Consider the following 19,639-nt stretch of genomic DNA (forward strand, 5'->3'; position numbering starts at 1 on the left):
TCATTACGAGTTGATCGTAGCTGTGCTAAATTCACCTTCCCTGACATGAGGGGGGGGATGCCCAGCACAGGGCTAGTCCGCCCCACATGTCAGGCCTGACCCCCCCCTCCACAGAAGTGCAAAGGCATCGCACAGCGGCGATGCCTTTGCACTTCGAGAGTAGCTCCCGGCCAGCGCAGCTTTAGCGTGCTGGCCGGGAGCTACTCATCGCTCCCCGACCCGCAGCGGCTGCGTGTGACGTCATGCAGCCACTGCGGCCCACCCCCCGTCCGTTCCGGCCACGCCTGCCGGACCGCACCCACGAAACGGCGGCCAAGCGCCGCCAATCAGGCAGAGGCGATCGCATCCCTGCTGCGGCCTTCGGCAGTCTGGCATGCACCGGCGCACTACGGCGCCAGCGCATGCGCAGTAGGGACCCGTTCGCTCTGCTGCATGAAAAAGCAGTGAGTGAACGGGTCAGAATGACCCCCTTGGGGTGCCCAAAACTAAACTTTACTTTTTGGTGGCATAATGACAAAAGTCAAAGGGGGTGATTCCGAGTTGTTCGCTCGCTAGCAGATTTTAGCAACATTGCACACGCTAAGCCGCCGCCCTCTGGGAGTGAATCTTAGCTTAGCAGAATTGCGAATGAAAGATTAGCAGAATTGCGAATAGAAATTTCTTTGCAGTTTCTGAGTAGCTCGAGACTTACTCAGCCATTGCGACCAGCTCAGTCCTTTTCGTTCCTGGTTTGACGTCACAAACACACCCAGCGTTTGCCCAACCACTCCCCCGTTTCTCCAGCCACTCCTGCGTTTTGGAACTCGAACGCCTGCGTTTTTCATACACACCCATAAAACGTCCAGTTTCCGCCCAGAAACACCCACTTCCTGTCAGTCACACTACGATCAGCACAGCGATGAAAAAGCTTTGTTATGCCGTGAGTAAAATACCTAACTTTTGTGTAAAATAACTAAGCGCATGCGCAGTTAGCAGATAATCGCAGTATAGCGAAAATCGGCAACGAGCGAACAACTCGGAATGACCTCCAAAATTGGATAATTTTGGTGTAATTAATCAATGATCATTTTTGCAGTTTCAGAATAGTTCTCCTGTAATTAGTCATAAATGATCCCACTCGGTTTAATGTATGTATAATAAAACTGAAGTATACATAACAACTACTTGATTTTTTTACCTTGCTTTGTGCTAGGATTATACAAAGCAAAAACTTCCTGACATCCGTATTGAATATCTAATTTGCCATATTGCAATGTCCCATCGTGTCTGATTTCTCCCTCCCTGTTGAATATGGAAATTACCTGGTATCCTTTAATCTGAAAATCAACAGATATCGTGTCATTGGGTGTACTATGATATACTGGCGCTGGGATCCCGACCGCCAGAATGCCGGCAGCGGGAAGAGCACAAAAAAGCCCCTTGCGGGCTAGCTGCGCTCGCCACGCTGTGGGCAAGGTGGCGCGCTATACGTGCCACGCTATTTGTTCTCCCTCCAGGGATGTCGTGGACAACCCGAGAGGGAGAATAGTTGTTGGTATCCCGGCGGTCGAGATTCCGGTACCAGCATGCAGAGCACTGAGTCACCGCGGCCACCCCTGTCCTGTTCCGTTATACTGGTAGGTTAATTGGCTCCCTCAAAAAATTAACACCAGTGTATATGTGTGAATGTGATACGGAATATAAGGGTAAATGTACTAAAACTCAGAGAGTGATAAAGTAGAGAGAGATAAGGTATCAGCCAATCAGCTCCTAACTGCCATGTTACAGGTGGTGTTTGAAAAATGTCAGTCAAGAGCTGATTGGTTGGTACTTTATCTTTCTCCAAGGCTTAGTACATCTGCCCCATGGGGCAGTTACTGATGTGAGCTGCTGAAAAGCGTTGCACTTGCAGCATATGTATACGCTGTAGAAATAACTGTTAATAAATATAGATAACTTTTTTAAAAATGTTTTCCTTTTGGTTCCACAAAACCAATCTCCACCGGTGAAGAGGGAGCTGGATGAAGACAGCCCAAGGACATATTGTTGGCCAGCCTTCCGCTAGCGTAGAGGGCTGACGTAAGGCTGTCATTCACTCTCTCCGGGGAGCATGAGGCTAGAAGAGGGTTTTTAAAGGGATGGCCATCGACCATCGATGGGTCATAATCATTTATGGTTTATGGCCGATGTTGAATACTTTTGCCATGGATGGCTGTGATTGGTCCGCGGGCCAGTCACTGAAAGAACAGGGATCAGTGGGTGAAAACATTGATGACCTCCCATGGCATAGTTGGTTACATCAATTGCCACTCACAGCTTCACCATGGATGGCAACCATCAATGGTCAGCGCACCAATGGCCATCCTTATTTTTTTAATTGTACGCATAAGGGATGGCCATCGACCATTGATGATTTAAAATCATCGAATGGTTTATGGCCGATGTTGAATACTTTTGGCATCGATGGGGGAGAACCAGATGGTTTCCCGCCATCGATGCTACAGAATAACCTGATGGGTTTCTTTTCTTCTTCTTTTTTTTTTAAACAAGGAGCCAGGACACAGAGCATAGTTCCGCCCCCCACCACCTGTAAAGCCCCGCCCTCTGTTTCTTATTGACCTACAGGCCAGTCATTGGAATAGGAATGACCATCGGTTAGTGTAACCATTAATGGCCATCCATTACATAGTTTACTACTATCTATGGTAACCATCGATGGAAAACACACAGATAGCCATCCCTACTATGCATCAGGCAGGGCAGATTTAGAGGTTAGTCCTCCCCTAGGCACAACAGTATAGACTAGAAATGAGCGGTTCGGATTTGGAGAAATCCGAGCCACTCCGAACATCCTCTATCTGGGCAGTCGAGCTCCGGGCTCAGATGTGCCCTAGGTGCCTCGAGCTTGGCCCAAGGCAAACAGGCGAGAGCTTATTGTTGGATCTTGTGTGTTTGCCTTGGGTGCCAAGTTCAAAATTCTATGGGGATGACTGCTGATTGGCTGAGAGAGCTTTCAGCCAATCAGCATTTCCCCATAGACTTTAATAAGTAATGATGGCCGCCACGCACCACTGTGACACCGCCACCCGCACTGCTGACACCCCCACACTTACAGCACCCCTTAATTGAGGATACCGCCAACACTCTTGCACTGCTGACACAACCGATACCCCCGCACTGCTGAGTTAGCCGGCACCTCCACACTGCTGACACACCCCAGCACTGAGGACACCGCCGGCACTCCTGCATTGCCAACACGGTCGGCAACCCTGCACTGTCAACACAACCAGCACCCCTGCACTGCTGACTCAGCCAACACCTCCACACTGCTGACACACCCCTGCACTGAGGACACCATCAGCACTCCAATATTACCGACGCTACCAGCACCCCAGCAGTACCTACACCACTGGCAACCCCACACTGAGGACACTGCCAGCACTTCCAACACTTTACCTACGGTCAGACCGCACTGAGTATGCCCAAACTCGTCTGATCTTGGAAGCCAAGCACTGCAGGGCCTGGTTAGTACCTGGATGGGGACCCACCAGGGAATACTAGGTACCGTAGGTATTTTACTCTCCAACAGTTAAAGCAATTTGGGACCCATTGTACCAACCTGATCTCAGGTTAATAGCATTTGTCAGATTATATCGGACTCGAGGTAGTGACCTCATTCATATAAAATCCTAATCATAGAGGATATGTATGAATTTTCTATCTGGATGAGAGTTTATTTATTTTCGCTCATTTATATTATTATTTTGCCCATAATAGGTACATTGGTACTTGTAAATATTCATGTTCTTTAATCATTGATACCAGCTCTCGCTTTTTCTTAAAGTATATATCAATAAAAGTTATTTTTTAATAATTTCATCATTTAAATTTTTCAAGTGTGCCCAGGAAAAGGCCTATAGTTGCTTTTTTTGGTTCTTTGTCTTTTCCAAAGGACCATGGGGGTCATTCCGAGTTGTTCGCTCGGTAAATTTTTTCGCATCGCAGCGATTTTCCGCTTAGTGCGCATGCGCAATGTCCGCACTGCGACTGCGCCAAGTAAATTTGCTATGCAGTTAGGAATTTTACTCACGGTTTTTTCCTCGTTCTGGTGATAGTAATGTGATTGACAGGAAGTGGGTGTTTCTGTCCGGAAACTGGCCGTTTTATGGGTGTGTGTGAAAAAACGCTACCGTTTCTGGGAAAAACGCGGGAGTAGCTGGAGAAACGGAGGAGTGTCTGGCCGAACGCTGGGTGTGTTTGTGACGTCAAACCAGGAACGACAAGCACTGAACTGATCGCAGATGCAGAGTAAGTCTCGAGTTACTCAGAAACTGCACAGAGATGTCTTATCGCAATATTGCGAATCTTTCGTTCGCAATTTTAAGAAGCTAAGATTCACTCCCAGTAGGCGGCGGCTTAGCGTGTGCAAAGCTGCTAAAAGCAGCTTGCGAGCGAACAACTCGGAATGACCCCCCATATCTGTTGTTTTATAGCACTTCCAACACCCCTGCAGTAAGGATACCCCTGGCACCCCGACACTGCCGACACAGCCAACAGTACCAACACTTCCAGCACCTCAGCACTGAGGACACCACCATCTCTGCTGACACCTCCAGCACCCCAGCAGTACAGACACCGCTGGCAACCACACACTGAGGACACTGCCAACACTGCCGACACCCCTGCAGTAAAAATACCCCTGGCACCACCACACTGCCAACACAGCCAGCAGTACCAACACCACCAGCAACTCTGCTCTGAGGACACCACCGTCTCTGGCAACACCGCCAGCACCCCAGCAGTACGGACACTGCCGGCAACCCAACACTGCCAACACTGCCGACACACCTGCAGTAAGGATACCGTTGGCACCCCCGCACCAGTAGTACTGATACCGCCGGCAACCACACAATGAGGACTTTGCCAGCACCGCTGCACTGCCGACACTCCCGCACTGAGGACACCACCGGCATCCCCTGTCACAGTAAGTGCACTATTGGTGTATCCGCCCTGCACTGTATACTGCATTGTATCCAACCCACACTGTATCCCGCACCATGGGGGTCATTCCGACGCGATCGCTCGCTGCAGTTTGTCGCAGCGATCGGGTCGGAACTGCGCATGTGCCGGCGCCGCAGTGCGCCGGCACATGGCAGCCGTCATTGCCTAGCGATCGCCTCTGAGACAGAGGCGGTCGCTGGGCGGGAGGGGGCTGGACTGCGGTGTTAAGCCGCCGTTTAGAGGGCGCGGTGCGGCCCATTGACATCTCACGCAGCCGCTGTGGCCAGTGGCAGTGACAATCAACTCCCGGCCAGCCGCAGGAGCTGCGCTGGCCAGGAGTTGCTCCACAAATACAAAAACATCGCCGCACTGTATCCAACCCACACTGTATACCACAGTTTAGCCAGCCAGCCTTTAGCCAATATTGGTGAAAACAATATTGTGAGGTGGTCAAAACTGAGTGAAAATGACTGAAAATTAATGTTATTGAGGTTAATAATACTGTAGGGACAAAAAAGGCCCAAATTAAGTGATTTTAGCTTTTTTTGTAAATTTTTAAAAAAATCCAAATCCATATCTAACGGCAGTCACCACAATTTGGCAAATCTAAATCCAAAGCCAGCCACGGATTAGAACCGAATCGCACATCTCTAGTACAGACCACCCCCATTGTTTTCATTGTTTGATAATAAGCCCTTATTTTGGTGATTGGTAGCTTCATATAATATAACATCATAATAAAACAACCCATGAGCTATGATTTTGTATTCACTTTTAGTTATCTCCTATATAATAGCCCAGATCTGTGACTTTGTGACTCATTTGCTAACGCTGGGCGGAGTCACAACACTGGGCGGAGTTAGTCAAATGAGTCACAGATCTGGCCAAATCTATAGGAGACTAGGAGCAGAAGCCGATAGTATGGGCATGGCACAGGCAGGGGTGCATACCTCCCAACTTTCTTCAGGCAGACAGGGGTGCATACCTCCCAGCTTTCTTCAGGAGCTTTCTTCAGGCAGAAGGAGGGACACACACTCTGCGAAAAGAGGGCGTGGCTTCACGGGAGGGTCCCCGTTTTCGTCAGTGAGGGGCATGCCCAGCACTCTGTGAGCTGCTGGCATGCCCCCAGGGGCTGATTATGAGTCCAGGGGGCCCAGGGCACTTGAGACAGGGGAGCCCTATCTCATTGCTGAGCCTGCTATGGGGTTGGGGGCGTGGCCTAATCGCGGACCGCGAGGCCACGCCCCTTATGCAAATTCCTGTTGTTTTTTAAATGGTATTTTGGCCCCTCAGCTAGGGCTAAATCCAGAGGAGGTGGTCGCTCCCCCCTACACACCCGCACAGGCAGAAGAAAGCAGGGAGACTGCTGCCTCCCTGCAACACCACAGACCTGCCAACACGCAGCAGCGTATGCTGACTGTAGCACAATGCTGTTGCTGGCAGGACAGGGGAGCTTCAGAGCTGGGACAGAGCTACTCGAGCCGGGGGGCCCCCTAGAACTGTGGGTCCAACGGTACGTACCCCCTGCCCCCCCCCTTAATTCGGCACTGCTGCTGGAACCCCCCCTTAATCCGTACCCCCTGATGCCCCCTCTCCCTCTGTCTCCACTATTCACCGCTGCTCTGCTAAGCAGAACAGCGAGTACAGGAGCTTTCCAACTGCCCCCACCCCCTCCCCACCGCGGGATACTGCGACCCGCGGGTGGGACAGCGGGACAGACCCCAAAAAATGGGACTGTCCCGCGAAAATCGGGACAGTTGGGAGGTATAGGGGTGTGTGAGGGGGTATGCCGTACAGACAGACGGGCACCGGCTCACTGTGTACTTGACCCCCCACATCAGGACACTCAGCAGGGTCTCTCTGGCGCTGAGGAGCGTCACTTTCTGGCACACTCCACACTTCTTAGCTGCAGTTTTGTGGGGCACCTGCCGCTGTGCAGGTTCCGTACTGCCTCTGTTATCTCCAGCCCTGGCAACCCCACCGCTAGCTGCAGCGCTGCCACCCGCAGTGAGGTGCGCCCAGCTCCTTCACACAATTTAGCCGGCGGGTAGCGCTGCAGAAGTCCGAGCTGCTTGCAGGCTCCGACCCCCTCCTCCCTCCAGCCGCAGCGACTCCTGGGAGCTAACCAGTCACTCCCAGTCTCCCCTTACCACAGTGCCCGGAAGCCGTGAGGTCCGCGCCACGTGCATGCTATGACCCCCTCCTCCCTCCAGCCGCAGTGTCTCCTGGGGGCTAACCAGTCACTCCCAGTCTCCCCTTACCACAGTGCCTGGCAGCTGCGCGAGGTCTGCGGTGTGTGACTGAGGAGGGGGGGAGGGATGCGGACGGGCAGAGGAAGCAGAACTCCAGCCTGAGAGAGTCAGCCATGCCAAGTCTCCACCAGCAGCAGATCCCAACAGGTTGGAGTGGAACAGCAGCAGCCAGCAGCAGTGACTCCGGTAAGACACATCTGTCTGTCACCACTGTTCTGTCCCTAATACCAATATCTCCCGTACCCTGTGTTCTGTCATGTACCCGTCACCCCTGGCCTTGCCCTGTCACTGTTATCCTGGCCCTGTCACCCTTATCCTGGCCCTTTCACCCTTATCCTGGCCCTGTCACACTTATGCTGGCCCTGTTACCCCTATCCTGGCCCTGTCACCCCTGTGCTTGCCCTGTCAACCCTATACTGGCCCTGTCACCCCTGTTCTGGTCCTGCCGCCCCTACCCTGCCCCTGTCACCCCTATCCTGTCCCTGTCATTTCTGTCCTGGCCCCGTCGCCCCTGTCCTGGCCCCGTCACCCCTGTCCTGGCCCCGTCACCCCTGTTCTGGCCCCGTCACCCCTGTCCTGGCCCCGTCACCACTGTCCTGGCCCCGTCACCCCTGTTCTGACTCTGTCACCCCTGTCCTGGCCCTGTTACTGCATACCCTCCAACTACCTTTTTGGCAGGTACAGCACCCGCAGCGCCTCCAGACCCCTCCCCAATGCACCACACCTCCGCACCTTCCCCTCCACCACATGCGGCACTCCACCCCTCCCCCACACGCTGAGCCTCCAGACCCCCTACACCACCCGCGGCTCCCACTCCTCCGCCCCTTCACCACCCACAGCACCTCCAGAACCCCTCCACCATCCACCCCCCATATATGTCTCCCCCACACCTGCCCCCCTCCACCCGCAGCATCTGCAGACACCCTCCTCCATCCGCGGTCCAATATCTCTGTATTGCGACAATCCCCTATTATAGGGGGACACTTGGCAGCAGCAGATGAGCGTGGCTGCTCTATGGGGGTAATTCAGACCTAATAGCAGCAGCAAATTTATTAGCAGTTGGACAAAACCATGTGCACTGCAGGATGGGGAAGGGGGGGGGGGGGGGCAGATGTAACGTGCAGAGAGAGTTAGATTTGGGTGGGGTGTGTTCCAACTGAAATCTAAATTGCAGTGTAAAAATAATGCAGCCAGTATTTACCCTGCACAGAAACAAAACCCACCCACATCTAACTCTCTCTGCACAAGTTATATCTGCCCCCCCCCCCCCCCCCTGCAGTGCACATGGTTTTGCCCAACTGCTAACAAATTTGCTGCTGTGATCAGGTCTGAATTACCTCCTATATATACAAAGTATCTATCTCTACTACGTTGCATCAGAGGCAGATGTTGCTAAGGAATTATTTCATGTTTTATTAACAATATTTCCCAGATGACGTTACTTTGGTATCACGTTAACTAGAAATTAATTGTAACCTTTATTTAGAACTCTCTTTTTTTTCTTTATCTTAATGACCTTATGTAACTACAGGATACAAAACCAATTTTTTTTGTCCTTAGTTACTAAGTCAGCCCTGACAGAATGTGCCTCATACAGACCAGACAGAAATGTGACAACATGAATAATGCAAGCCCTGCATGAATGTGTGCGCTGTAATCACCACCATTTGCTAATTGAGGGGGAAAGTGCTGTCTTTAAATAGTCATTTCAGAATCACCATCCATTTATCCATCAAAATCCTTTTATTTGCCCTTTTTTAATTTCAGTCTAATAAAATAATGTGGCCTACAAATACGCTGTGAATTCAGAACAAAGGTGGAGATTAGAAATAAAATCATGATTGCGGCTGATTACTACCCTTCCCAACCCTACGCTGCAGCTCCAGTAATAACCAGATGGAACAACGAGGCTGTCGTCTGAATACTAATATGAGGCACCGCCCCCCCCCGTACAGAGTGAGCCCGACCAAAGCCATCCCAATCCATCACTAGGAGCCGAACCTAGGGGGAGATGTGTCAGACAGTGTAGAGAGAGGGGAAGTGGACCTAAGGGGGACATGTACTAAGCAATGATAAAAGTGGAGAAGTGAGCCAGTGGAGAAGTTGCCCATGGCAACCAATCAGCATTGACGTAACATTTATAATTTGAATATTAAAAAGTGGTAAGTCATTTGTGTAGCAAGTTTGGTGTAAATTGCTCCAGGCATTAAAGAGTTATGCTGTCTGCTGAATAACTCTGTGCTGCTGCCTCACCCCTAGGGGTGCTAGGGGTGTCTTGCCGCCACAGTGTTTGTTCCCAGCCTGTAAGTCATATATGTACCAAGTTTGTTGTAAATAGGTCCAGGCATTCAGGAGTTATGCTGTCTTCTGAAATACTCTGTGCTGCTGTCCCACCGCTAGGGGTGTCTAACCCCCACAGAGTATGTTTCCAGATTGTAAGTTAGATGTGTACCAAGTTTAGTGTAAATTGTTCCAGCCCTTCCACAGTTATGCTGTCTGCTGACATACTCTGTGCTGCTGTCCCACCCCCCAGGGGTGCTAGAGGTGTCTGACCCCCACAGTGTTGGTTTTCAGAGTGTAAGTCATATGTGTACCAAGTTTGTTGTAAATTGCTGCAGGCATTCCAGAGTTATGCTGTCTGCTGACATACTCTGTGTTGCTGCATCACCCCTAGGGGTGCTAGGGGTGTCTTCCCCTCACAGTGTTTGTTTCCAGAGTGTAAGTCATATGTGTACCAAATTCTGAGTACATTGCTCCAGCAATTCCAGAGTTATGCTGTCTCCTGATACACTCTGTGCTGCAGTCTCCCCCCCAGGGGTGCTAGGGATTTCTAATTGTTTTAGTTGCCTCCACTGTGTTTTAATGCGCTCCTATGTCAAATTTCACGATCTTCGCTTGTAAACTGTGGATTTTTATAGGAATATAGACAGAAGGACAAATTTTCACTTTTATATAGTAGATTTATATATATATATATATATATATATATATACAATCCTCTGTGTGGTCCGGCACTCACCGCTCCCGGCGGGTTACTTGCTCCGGTGCCCTCCTTACAGGTTGTTGCTACCTCAATGCATGCAGGAAAGAAAGGCGGCACTCGGAGGCTGGCGAATTTGGTGAAACAAAACCAATCAGTGTTTGGTTTGTCCTGAGGAAGGGGGTACGTCCCCCGAAACGTTGACGTGATTAAACACTGATTGGTTTTGTTTCACCAAATTCGCCAGCCTCCGAGTGCCGCCTTTCTTTCCTGCATATATATATATATATATATACCTTCACAGTTGGACCAATACAAAAAGGACCTTATCAAGTTTAAACGAGATAAAAGACGTGTGGTCCAGCAGGATTACGAACAGAATCGGGTTTATATATGGCTCAGTAATTCAGCTCCACGCAATCAACAGAAACCGTTTCTTCGCAGTCGGAGAACAAGGGCACGCTTTACTGACTATGAGGGATCAAGTACCTCCATAAGTGATAATGACACACAAGTGGCGACTACTTCACATCAGGAACGCCCTTTAGGGGTAAAAACCCGGGCAGCATATGGCAAGCCACTAACAAAAGGACGAGGCGGCCAAAGAATAAGGCAAAGCAAAAGCAAAGACTCGCAAGTAAGGGACGTGGTATTTAACCTTTCTAAGTCCCCACTCAATCAACTTGAGTACCAGGTGCTGGCTAAGGGGCTTTCATTTATACCTACTGTCCAACATGACCCCTTTCAATGGAAAGTTGAGTCATTTAAGTTTAATAGGACATTGAAATTACGTGAACATTTCAAGACAACTTCTGTACCAGTAGCTCCTACTCCCACGGATATACCTGAACAACTCAGGAAACTGCAACCTAAGTCTCAGATTTGAGCCTGTGTCGAACAGTCCATCTATTAAGACGTTTTCGCGTCTTATGGACAGGCTGGGCAATGAGTGTGATTATAACATTGGAGGTCGTAGTAATCTGACAGGCCCTGAGCGACAGGCCCTTAAAAATTTACAGTCTCGTACTGATATTATAATCAGAAATGCTGATAGAGGTGGGGCCATAGTCGTACAGGACCTGTCAGATTATATTGCTGAATGCAATAGACAATTGTCTGAAGTTGAGATATATGAAAAATTGGTACAGGACCCCACTGTTGGGTTCAAAATGGAGCTGGACGGTGTGTTGTCTAGGGCTGTTACCAATTCATGGATATCCAGTGAATTATCCACCGCATTAAAAACTACTTACACATTGCCCAAGCTCCATAAGAACAGTGAGAAACCCCCTGGCAGACCCATTATATCTGCCAGGGGATCTCTATTTCAACCAATTTCAGTATACTTGGACGCATTGTTAAATCCTTGCGTCCAGCATACGACATCCTATCTTAAGGACACCAATGATTTATTGACTCGACTAAATTCTATGGGTAAACTTACACCTGACACAATTTTTTGCAGTGCAGATGTTGTTGGGCTATATACTGTACGTGTATCCCCCATCACCTGGGTATATCGGCAGTGGCAGCACTTATTGATAATAACCCACACTATGTTGGCCCTCCTGTGGAATTATTTCTGGAATTGCTAACCCTTGTGCTAACTAGAAATTATTTCCTGTTTAATGGGAATTTCTATTTGCAGAAGCTAGGCTGTGCGATGGGGTCCAATGTGGCCCCATCGTACGCCAATGCGTTCATGTGTTGGATTGAGAAACCCCTCTTGTTAAATAATCCGTTTAGTCATCATGTCATCATGTACGTTAGATATATTGATGACTTACTAATTGTGTGGGGTGGACCCAAGGAATGTTTACAGAATCTCCTTGACAGTCATAATGCATCCTTTAGTGTTGTAAAGCTTACTTACAACATGAGCATGACCACTGTGAATTATTTGGATGTCAACATTACACATATGAATGATCAGTTATTTACATCATTATATGTCAAGGAGACAGATCGTAATACCATTCTCAAAGCTGATAGTTTTCACGCCCCTTCATTGAAGTATAGATTGCCATATTCCCAGATGCTTAGAGCATGATGGATCACGAGTGATCCCTCTAAGATCGAAGGAGCTCTGGATGTAATGGTGTCCAAATTTGAACAGAGAGGTTACGATCATAAGGCACTATTGACTACCAAACAAAGGGTGATTCAAATTCCTAGAGATGTTTCCTTAAAGAGTAAAATACCTGTTAGTGATGGACAACAAATAATACCTTGGATTAACAGATTCACTGAGGTGAGCATGAATACTAACAAGGAAATTAAGAAAATCTGGCCCATTATCAATACTGATAAGGACCTTCCAGGTCTGCTCAATACTCGTATTATGCCAGCATATTCTAGGGGTAAAAACCTGAAGGATATGTTGGTAAAAGTAGACGTAACTGAATTATCGAAGGCTAAACCTAAGCAACACTTTCTTTCACGAAAGCCTGGATGCTTTAGATGCATAGGATGTGTCACGTGCCGTTCCATGTTGGTGGGAGATTTTATTTGTCACCCTAGATCAGGCAAGAAATTTACCATTAATTTCCCTCTCACGTGTACTTCACAATTTGTGGTGTACGTACTGTCTTGCCCATGTGGTCTTCACTATGTGGGCAAGACAGAATGTGAATTTAAAGAGAAAATGGTCAACCACAGGTCTGCAATAGAGTCAGGATCTAGTGATCAGCCCATGTCTCGCCACTGTGTACAGCAATCGCATAGTATTGCCAGTATTAAGAGTAAATTAATTGACCATGTTCCAGCATCGACTCGTGGTGGTGATAGGGGCAAATTGTTGCTCCAGCTGGAAAGCCGTTGGATTTTTAGGCTGGACACACTGGTCCCTAAAGGGTTAAACGAACAGCATGGGCTGCACAGGTTTTTGTGGTCCATATTAGACTATAGGATATTATTATAATCTACTGTATAGCCGATAGAAGTTTAATGGTTTATATATCATGCTTACTAAAATACCCATGCTGTCACCTCATGCTATGGTCATGTTTATTTTTGCTAATTATCAGTACCGCTTACTTAATATGCTAAATTTGGGAATTATTATTGAACAGTGTCCCATTGTGTGTTTTTAACATAGTCTCGTATGTATATGTATATATATTTTTATTTTGTTATGATCTCTATGCGCTTTGTTTGCATAGAGTGTGGATTAATGTGATTTTTAAATGTTTTGTTTTTTTGGTTACCTAGGTAACCACTTCGATGCTTGACTTCCGTCTCCCTGCGGGCGCCCCTTGATGACGTCGCCCGCTGTATACGGCAGCAGCTGGTGAGCTGGACGGCTTGAGACAGCGGCAGTCAGCGTGGCGTTCGGGTCGGAGGGCAGGATCGCAGCTGAGGTGAGTCAAGGTAATTATGAATGTGGGGGAGGTTTTTGTGAAGGTATAAAGTTCATGTATTCACTGTGTCATACATCCCTGACGACGGGCGGAGGCCCGAAACAATTGTTGGATGTTATTCCATTAAACTAAGCACCTTTTGAACAGTCTTCTGAGTGCCGCCAGATTTCCTGACTATTATTGGATGTTTTCTCTGATGGAGGGCACCGGCAAGATGCTGTGTAAGCAAGGGGAGTGCCGGCTGCATTGTTACTTTATATATATATATATATATATATATATATATATATATATATATATATATGCGTATATGGGTACACATGTGTGTTTAAATAAAGCCCCATTGTAGTGTTACTGTGATTCTGTTGCTGACAATCAGATGGCGCCTGTCCGGCATCAGACAGCATTACCCCGTATTAACTATCGGAGAAGTTGCGTGGACCTTCATTCGTTTTATTTACAGGTATGAATTTATCTGTCTCACTCTTATTGTAATAATCTGTTCCTGTGGCCCTCGGAGAAGCATTTGTTCAGAAAGGCACGCTGACTGCCGAAATGAGAACTTATCCCCATAATCCTTTCTCACATCAATACAGCCAGATTGGAGCGGGCTGTGGAAAAAATTCCTGTCTATTTTCAGAAACAGATAAAAGCATTGAGATTACATGTTGCAAGCCTCAGACTGAAAGTGATGGAAAAATCCATGCAAAAGTGTCACTGACCCCCAGTCTCTCTCTTCTAATGAAATTCGGAACCTTGTCCTCCCCCCCCCCCCCCCCCCCCCTCTCTCTACCCCATTTCTTCCTCCCTGGGGCCGGTCATTGTCTCCCCCCCGCACCTCGCTGATCTGGCTGCGTTAATAACATCTGTGAAATGTAATGGGCCTTTTCAAAAATGTTTATACAAGTCGGAAGGCTGGATTTTTATTTTTTTTATTTTGTTCCTCTCATCTGCAATTGGAACGTTTCGGAAAATGTTAAGTTTTATAATTTCATGTTCAGTAAATCATAGTTAAAGAGGAAAATAATCTGTTACTTATCGTGCTGCGTTTCTATTAAAGCACAGGGACGTCATTTATAAAACATTATTTATCTTCAGGTCTATATCAGGTGTCCTGGTGGTCTGTGTTTGTTTTTTTGTCATGTGTGCTATCTACAGTATAACAAAATGTGCCCCAGTCACTGTTCCAGATTTCTGCCCGGCAACATACAGTAGGTGTCGGCATAGGGCCCGTCGGCTCGAGTTGACACCTGTTCCTGCTCTGTGCTTTTTCAGCTGATCTTGTGGTTGGGGTGTGCGGGGAGGGGGGGGGGGGTCTGTTTACTAATTTACTAAGCATTGGAGTGTGATAAAGTGGACAGATATAAAGTGCCAGTCAATTAGCTCCTAACTGCCATGTTACGGGCTGTGTTTGAAACATGACAGTTAGGAGCTGATTGGCTGGTACGTTACCTCCATCCATTTTTTCCCCTCCATGTTTTATGAGCCAGCAGGACTTCTACATATGGAGGGGTCTATTTACTAAGCCTGGGATGGAGCTAAAGTGGACAAAGATAAAGTACCAGCCAATCAGCTCCCAACTGTCATATTTCAAACACAGCCTGTGACAGTTGGGGGCTGATTGGCTGGCACTTTATCTCCATCCAAGGCTTAGTAAATATACCCCATAATCACTTAATGAAACGACAAAATCTAGCTCTCAATAAGAGAATGAGACTTTATTATTTTATCATTTGCAATAGGATCTAAAGATTAGATATATGGATAATGAAAGCTAATGGCACCAGTCAAGGTTACAGCACTGTACATACAGTATAGGACAGGAGTGCCATGACTCGTCAACCAGGACAAAGCACGCAATTCGGGTGAAACGCGTGGGCCATATAGCATTAGCCTGTCACATGTCTGTTGAAACCTGCCCATATCGGAAGTAAGAGGTCTGCAGTTTAGAAGGCATCACCTATCAGCAAGGTACAAGAACGGGAAAGAATATCTACGAGAGACTCCACTCCGAGGACCAGATCTCCGAATGGTGGGAAGTACCGCAGGACAGGACAGCACTAACAGGTAAGCAAACTCAGCTTACCTACATAAGATAATTTCATAAGGTCTGTCCATACTTACCGACTTTTTTGCTGCTCTCTCCGGGAGAGAGCAGCCAGGTCGGTTCGGCAGGGGGGCGGGCTGCGATGTGTGTGCAGAGGGGGGCGGGCCGGGGGCACGGCGGAGGCGGACCGGGGGCGTGACGATGGGGATTGTGTCGTGTAAGCCCCGCCCCCCGCTGTGTAATGCCGCTATTATGGCATTATACAGCAGGGGGCGTGGCTACGATGACGCGATTCAACAAGAATCGCGTCATCGCCTGCCCGGACCGCCCACTTTACTCGCTAAGTGGGCGGCCGGGCTTGGGGGGACCCCTGTAATCGGGAGACTTGCCTGCTCTTCCGGGGGGGCGGGAGGGTCACCCGATTTTCGGGAGCCTCCCGGCCATTCCGGGAGAGTAGGCAAGTCTGGGTCTGTCCTGTCTCCTGAATGTGCGTGCAGTGTGAGCCAGAGCTGACTGGCTGGTACTTTATCTCTGTCCACGTTTTCTCTCTCCAAGGCTTAGTAAATAGACCCCATCCCACAAGGGGTAAGTAAGGAAGCAGGGGGGCCATGACAGAGTGGGGGGACGGAGCATAGCAGGTGGGGTGACAGTGGGCAAGTGGAGTGGAAGCTAGAGGGGAGCAGGGCCAGACAGAACAAGGGTCAGGGCAGACTGAGGTGACCCGGGTCTCTTTACTAGTGCATTGCATAGCCTAATTTACACAATGTAGCCTCATTTATGACTGAGGGGGACCGTTACTAAGCAGTGATAAAAGTGGAGAAGTGAGCCAGTGGAGAAGTTGCCCATAGCAACCGATCAGCATTGACGTAACATTTATAAAAGTATACAGAGCAGCTGATTGGTTGCCATGGGCAACTTCTCCACTGGCTCACTTCTCCGAATCTTATCACTGCTTAGTAAATGTCCCCCTTATAGCAATCATGAGAGGAACCGTGACAAAATCTGCTCAGGAGGCGCTGGCAGCCCACCAGGGAGTTGTTGGCGGCTGCAGCGTCCTCCTTAGCAGGCGACTCGTGTTCGGGCCCCTCCAACAAACCTAGGCCGGATAATTAATACCCAAGCACCCCCCTTTCCCCTTTGGCACTTTCAATGGTCATGTAATGCAAAATTGAAACGTGTTTTCTCAGTGGTGCACAAAGGCAGGCGCTGCGCTTCCCAACGCCTCTACCCTCCGGCCAATCAAACTCCACTCCAACACAACCTCCAGTAACTATGCTTTCATAGATCAGCTTAAGTCAAGCAGTAATAAGTATTTTCAATTGGGGTTTGCTCTTTTCTCACTGTCATATAATTGTTTCTTGTAGCTGCAATATTGGCAGGGATTAGTGACAATTGTTCAGTGTTTGTTTAATTTGGACAGCTGAAACAATTCTGTTTTTCCATCCTATAACAAAGACTGATTAGTTGGCTGCGGTACAAGGTAATAATGTCATTTGTGAAAGAAGTAAGTGGAGGCACGGAGAATCAGACAACGGAACGAGAAAAGAGGAAATCGTTTGGTTTCTACAATAATTCTACAAGTGTAACGTCGATTATTTTTATTATTTATTGACGTAAAGCGTCAACATTTACTTCTTATTTACAAACATTGGAGAGGTCGTAATTGCTTACAGTCTATGGGATTAAGGACCCGCTTCAGACCTGATTGCTATTGTGCAAAATCGCACCGCAGCCAATTATTTAATGACTGTGCAAATGTATGCACCGCAATGCACAGGCGCGACAACAAACAGCGACGGAATGGTGCGAAAATTTCGATCGCTAGGCGTACGCAAGGTGATTGACAGGAAGCGGACGTTTGGGGGTGGTAACTGGCCGTTTCTGGGAGTGTCAGGAAAAACGCAGGCGTTCCCAAGCGTTTTCAGGGCGGGTGTGTGACGTCAGCTCCGGCACCAATCAGCCTGTCTGTATCGCATTGGAGGAGTAGGTCCTGGGCTACGCACAGACTGGAAAAAGCATGGTGAGTGAGTTGTGAATGGATTTGCAGCTGTCTGGCGAAGTTTTTGCACGGCGTACGCATGCATTCGCACACTTGCAGTTTCACTCTCTATGGGCGGCGACTATTTAATCGTAGACCTCAGATCGATTTGTAGAGGAGCGTTCAGGTCTGAATTAAGCCCTAAGAGGAATGTAACGCTATATTGTCAATTTACAGTCAGCATTCACAGTGCTAACTCGCTTGTCCCCATTCTAATAAGCCGCTGTGAGCTTGGCGTACAGGCAAACAGCCTAATTTCCCCCCAATGATGCATTACCGGTAGCCTCAGGGGAGCGATGACACAGGTTTACTGCAATAAGAGTAGCATCATTAATTAGAATACATTGAGCTATTTGTACTGTAGCTAAACCAATCAATTATCTGTTACAAGAGAGCGCAGATTCCTTACTTAATCCACAGCTGGGGTGCAACATTCCCTGAATTCCAAATGTATTTTGTTCCCCCGAGGATATTATTACACAGGAAGACTTGTTGTGCTCCAGATATTTTCCAACACACAGCAAGAACCTGTCTCCAGGGTCATTGGAATATACAAAACCCTCTTATCGGCATGTCCTGTGACGGGGGGACCTATGAGAAAAGCTAGACTTTTATGCTTGATACAATAAAGAGCGCTCCTCCGCACGCCCATCTCCCCCGAGCGAGCCTACGCTGAGTGAGCTTCACGTGTTGTAACTAAAGGGCTTATTCTGCATCGGAGGCAAAGTGGCTATAGTTGCGGGGAAATCGGTATGCGATCCCGGCAGACGGGATGCCGACGGTCACAATACCGACGCTGGTATTCCGATGGTCAAGATTCCGACAGGGGCGAGGCACAGTAAGTATTCAAACCCCCCCACCAACCCTCCCTTGCTGCAACTTAACCCTAACCTCCCCCTTAGTGCCTAACCTTAACCTCTCTCTTTCTGCAGCCTAACCCTCCTGGCATAGTGCCTAAATCTATCACCCCTGGTGGTGCCTAACCCTAACCTCACTCCCCGCAGTGTAACCCTAACCCTGACTCCATACAGTGTAACCCTAACCCCGACTCCCCGCAGTGTAACCCTAACTCCCCTACCCACAGCCTAACCCTAACCCCCACTCCCCGCAGTGTAACCCTAACTCCCCCGCCCTGCAGCCTAACCATAACCCCCACTCCCCGCAGTGTAACCCTAACCCCGACTCCCCGCAGTGTAACCCTAACACTGCCCACTCCCCGCAGTGTAACCCTAACCCCCACTCCCCGCAGTGTAACCCTAACTCCCCTACCCGCAGCCTAACCCCCACTCCCCGCAGTGTAACCCTAACTCCCCCCGCAGTGTAACCCTAACCCCCACTCCCCGCAGTGTAACCCTAACTCCCCTACCCGCAGCCTAACCCTAACCCCCACTCCCCGCAGTGTAACCCTAACTCCCCCCTGCAGCCTAACCCTAACCCCCACTCCCCGCAGCCTAACCCTAACCCCCACTCCCCGCAGTGTAACCCTAACTCCTCTACCCGCAGCCTAACCCTAACCCCCACTCCCCGCAGTGTAACCCTAACTCCCCCCCCCCCTGTAGCCTAACCCTAACCCCCACTCCGCGCACTGTAACCCTAACCCCCACTCCCCGCAGTGTAACCCTAACCCCCACTCCCCGCAGTGTAACCCTAATTCTCCCCCCCACCCCCCGCCTGCAGCCTAACCCTAACCCTCTTGGCTATACTTACCTTTGGAATTCCGGCTGTCAAGATTCCGTTGTCAGGATCCTGACCTGTTCTGAATTCCGGGATCTGTGTTCTGTCGGGGTGTTGGGATACCGGCGTCAATATTTTGGCTTCCGGGATCCTTGAACGTATACCATTGCGGGCAGCTGCGGAAGTCTGATTTACTATTTTATGCTAATGCAGAGATCTGGCTCGTGCAAGCGGAAACACGTGCTGCCCATTGATGTAACACCGTGGGCTCTTTGACCCTCTTACCACACCCGGTGCTGGCAGTTCATC

General features: G+C 48.9%; 1 long non-coding RNA gene and 1 pseudogene across 2 annotated transcripts in view; both read left to right on the forward strand.

Moving 5' to 3' along the window:
• The window catches only part of LOC134911880 (uncharacterized), a 209,725-nt gene that overhangs the window by 184,695 nt on the left and 5,391 nt on the right, over positions 1–19,639 (forward strand). The window contains exons 3-4 of one of the 2 annotated variants that reach the window (XR_010176930.1): positions 13,423–13,581; positions 15,314–15,638. This is a non-coding gene — a long non-coding RNA (uncharacterized LOC134911880). The remainder of the gene's footprint in view (positions 1–13,422; positions 13,582–15,313; positions 15,639–19,639) is intronic. The other variant, XR_010176929.1, reaches the window with a different exon arrangement.
• LOC134913847 (5S ribosomal RNA) lies at positions 3,434–3,552 on the forward strand (annotated as a pseudogene).

The sequence above is a fragment of the Pseudophryne corroboree genome, chromosome 4, assembly GCF_028390025.1.
Source record: "Pseudophryne corroboree isolate aPseCor3 chromosome 4, aPseCor3.hap2, whole genome shotgun sequence".
Classification (NCBI taxonomy): domain Eukaryota; kingdom Metazoa; phylum Chordata; class Amphibia; order Anura; family Myobatrachidae; genus Pseudophryne; species Pseudophryne corroboree.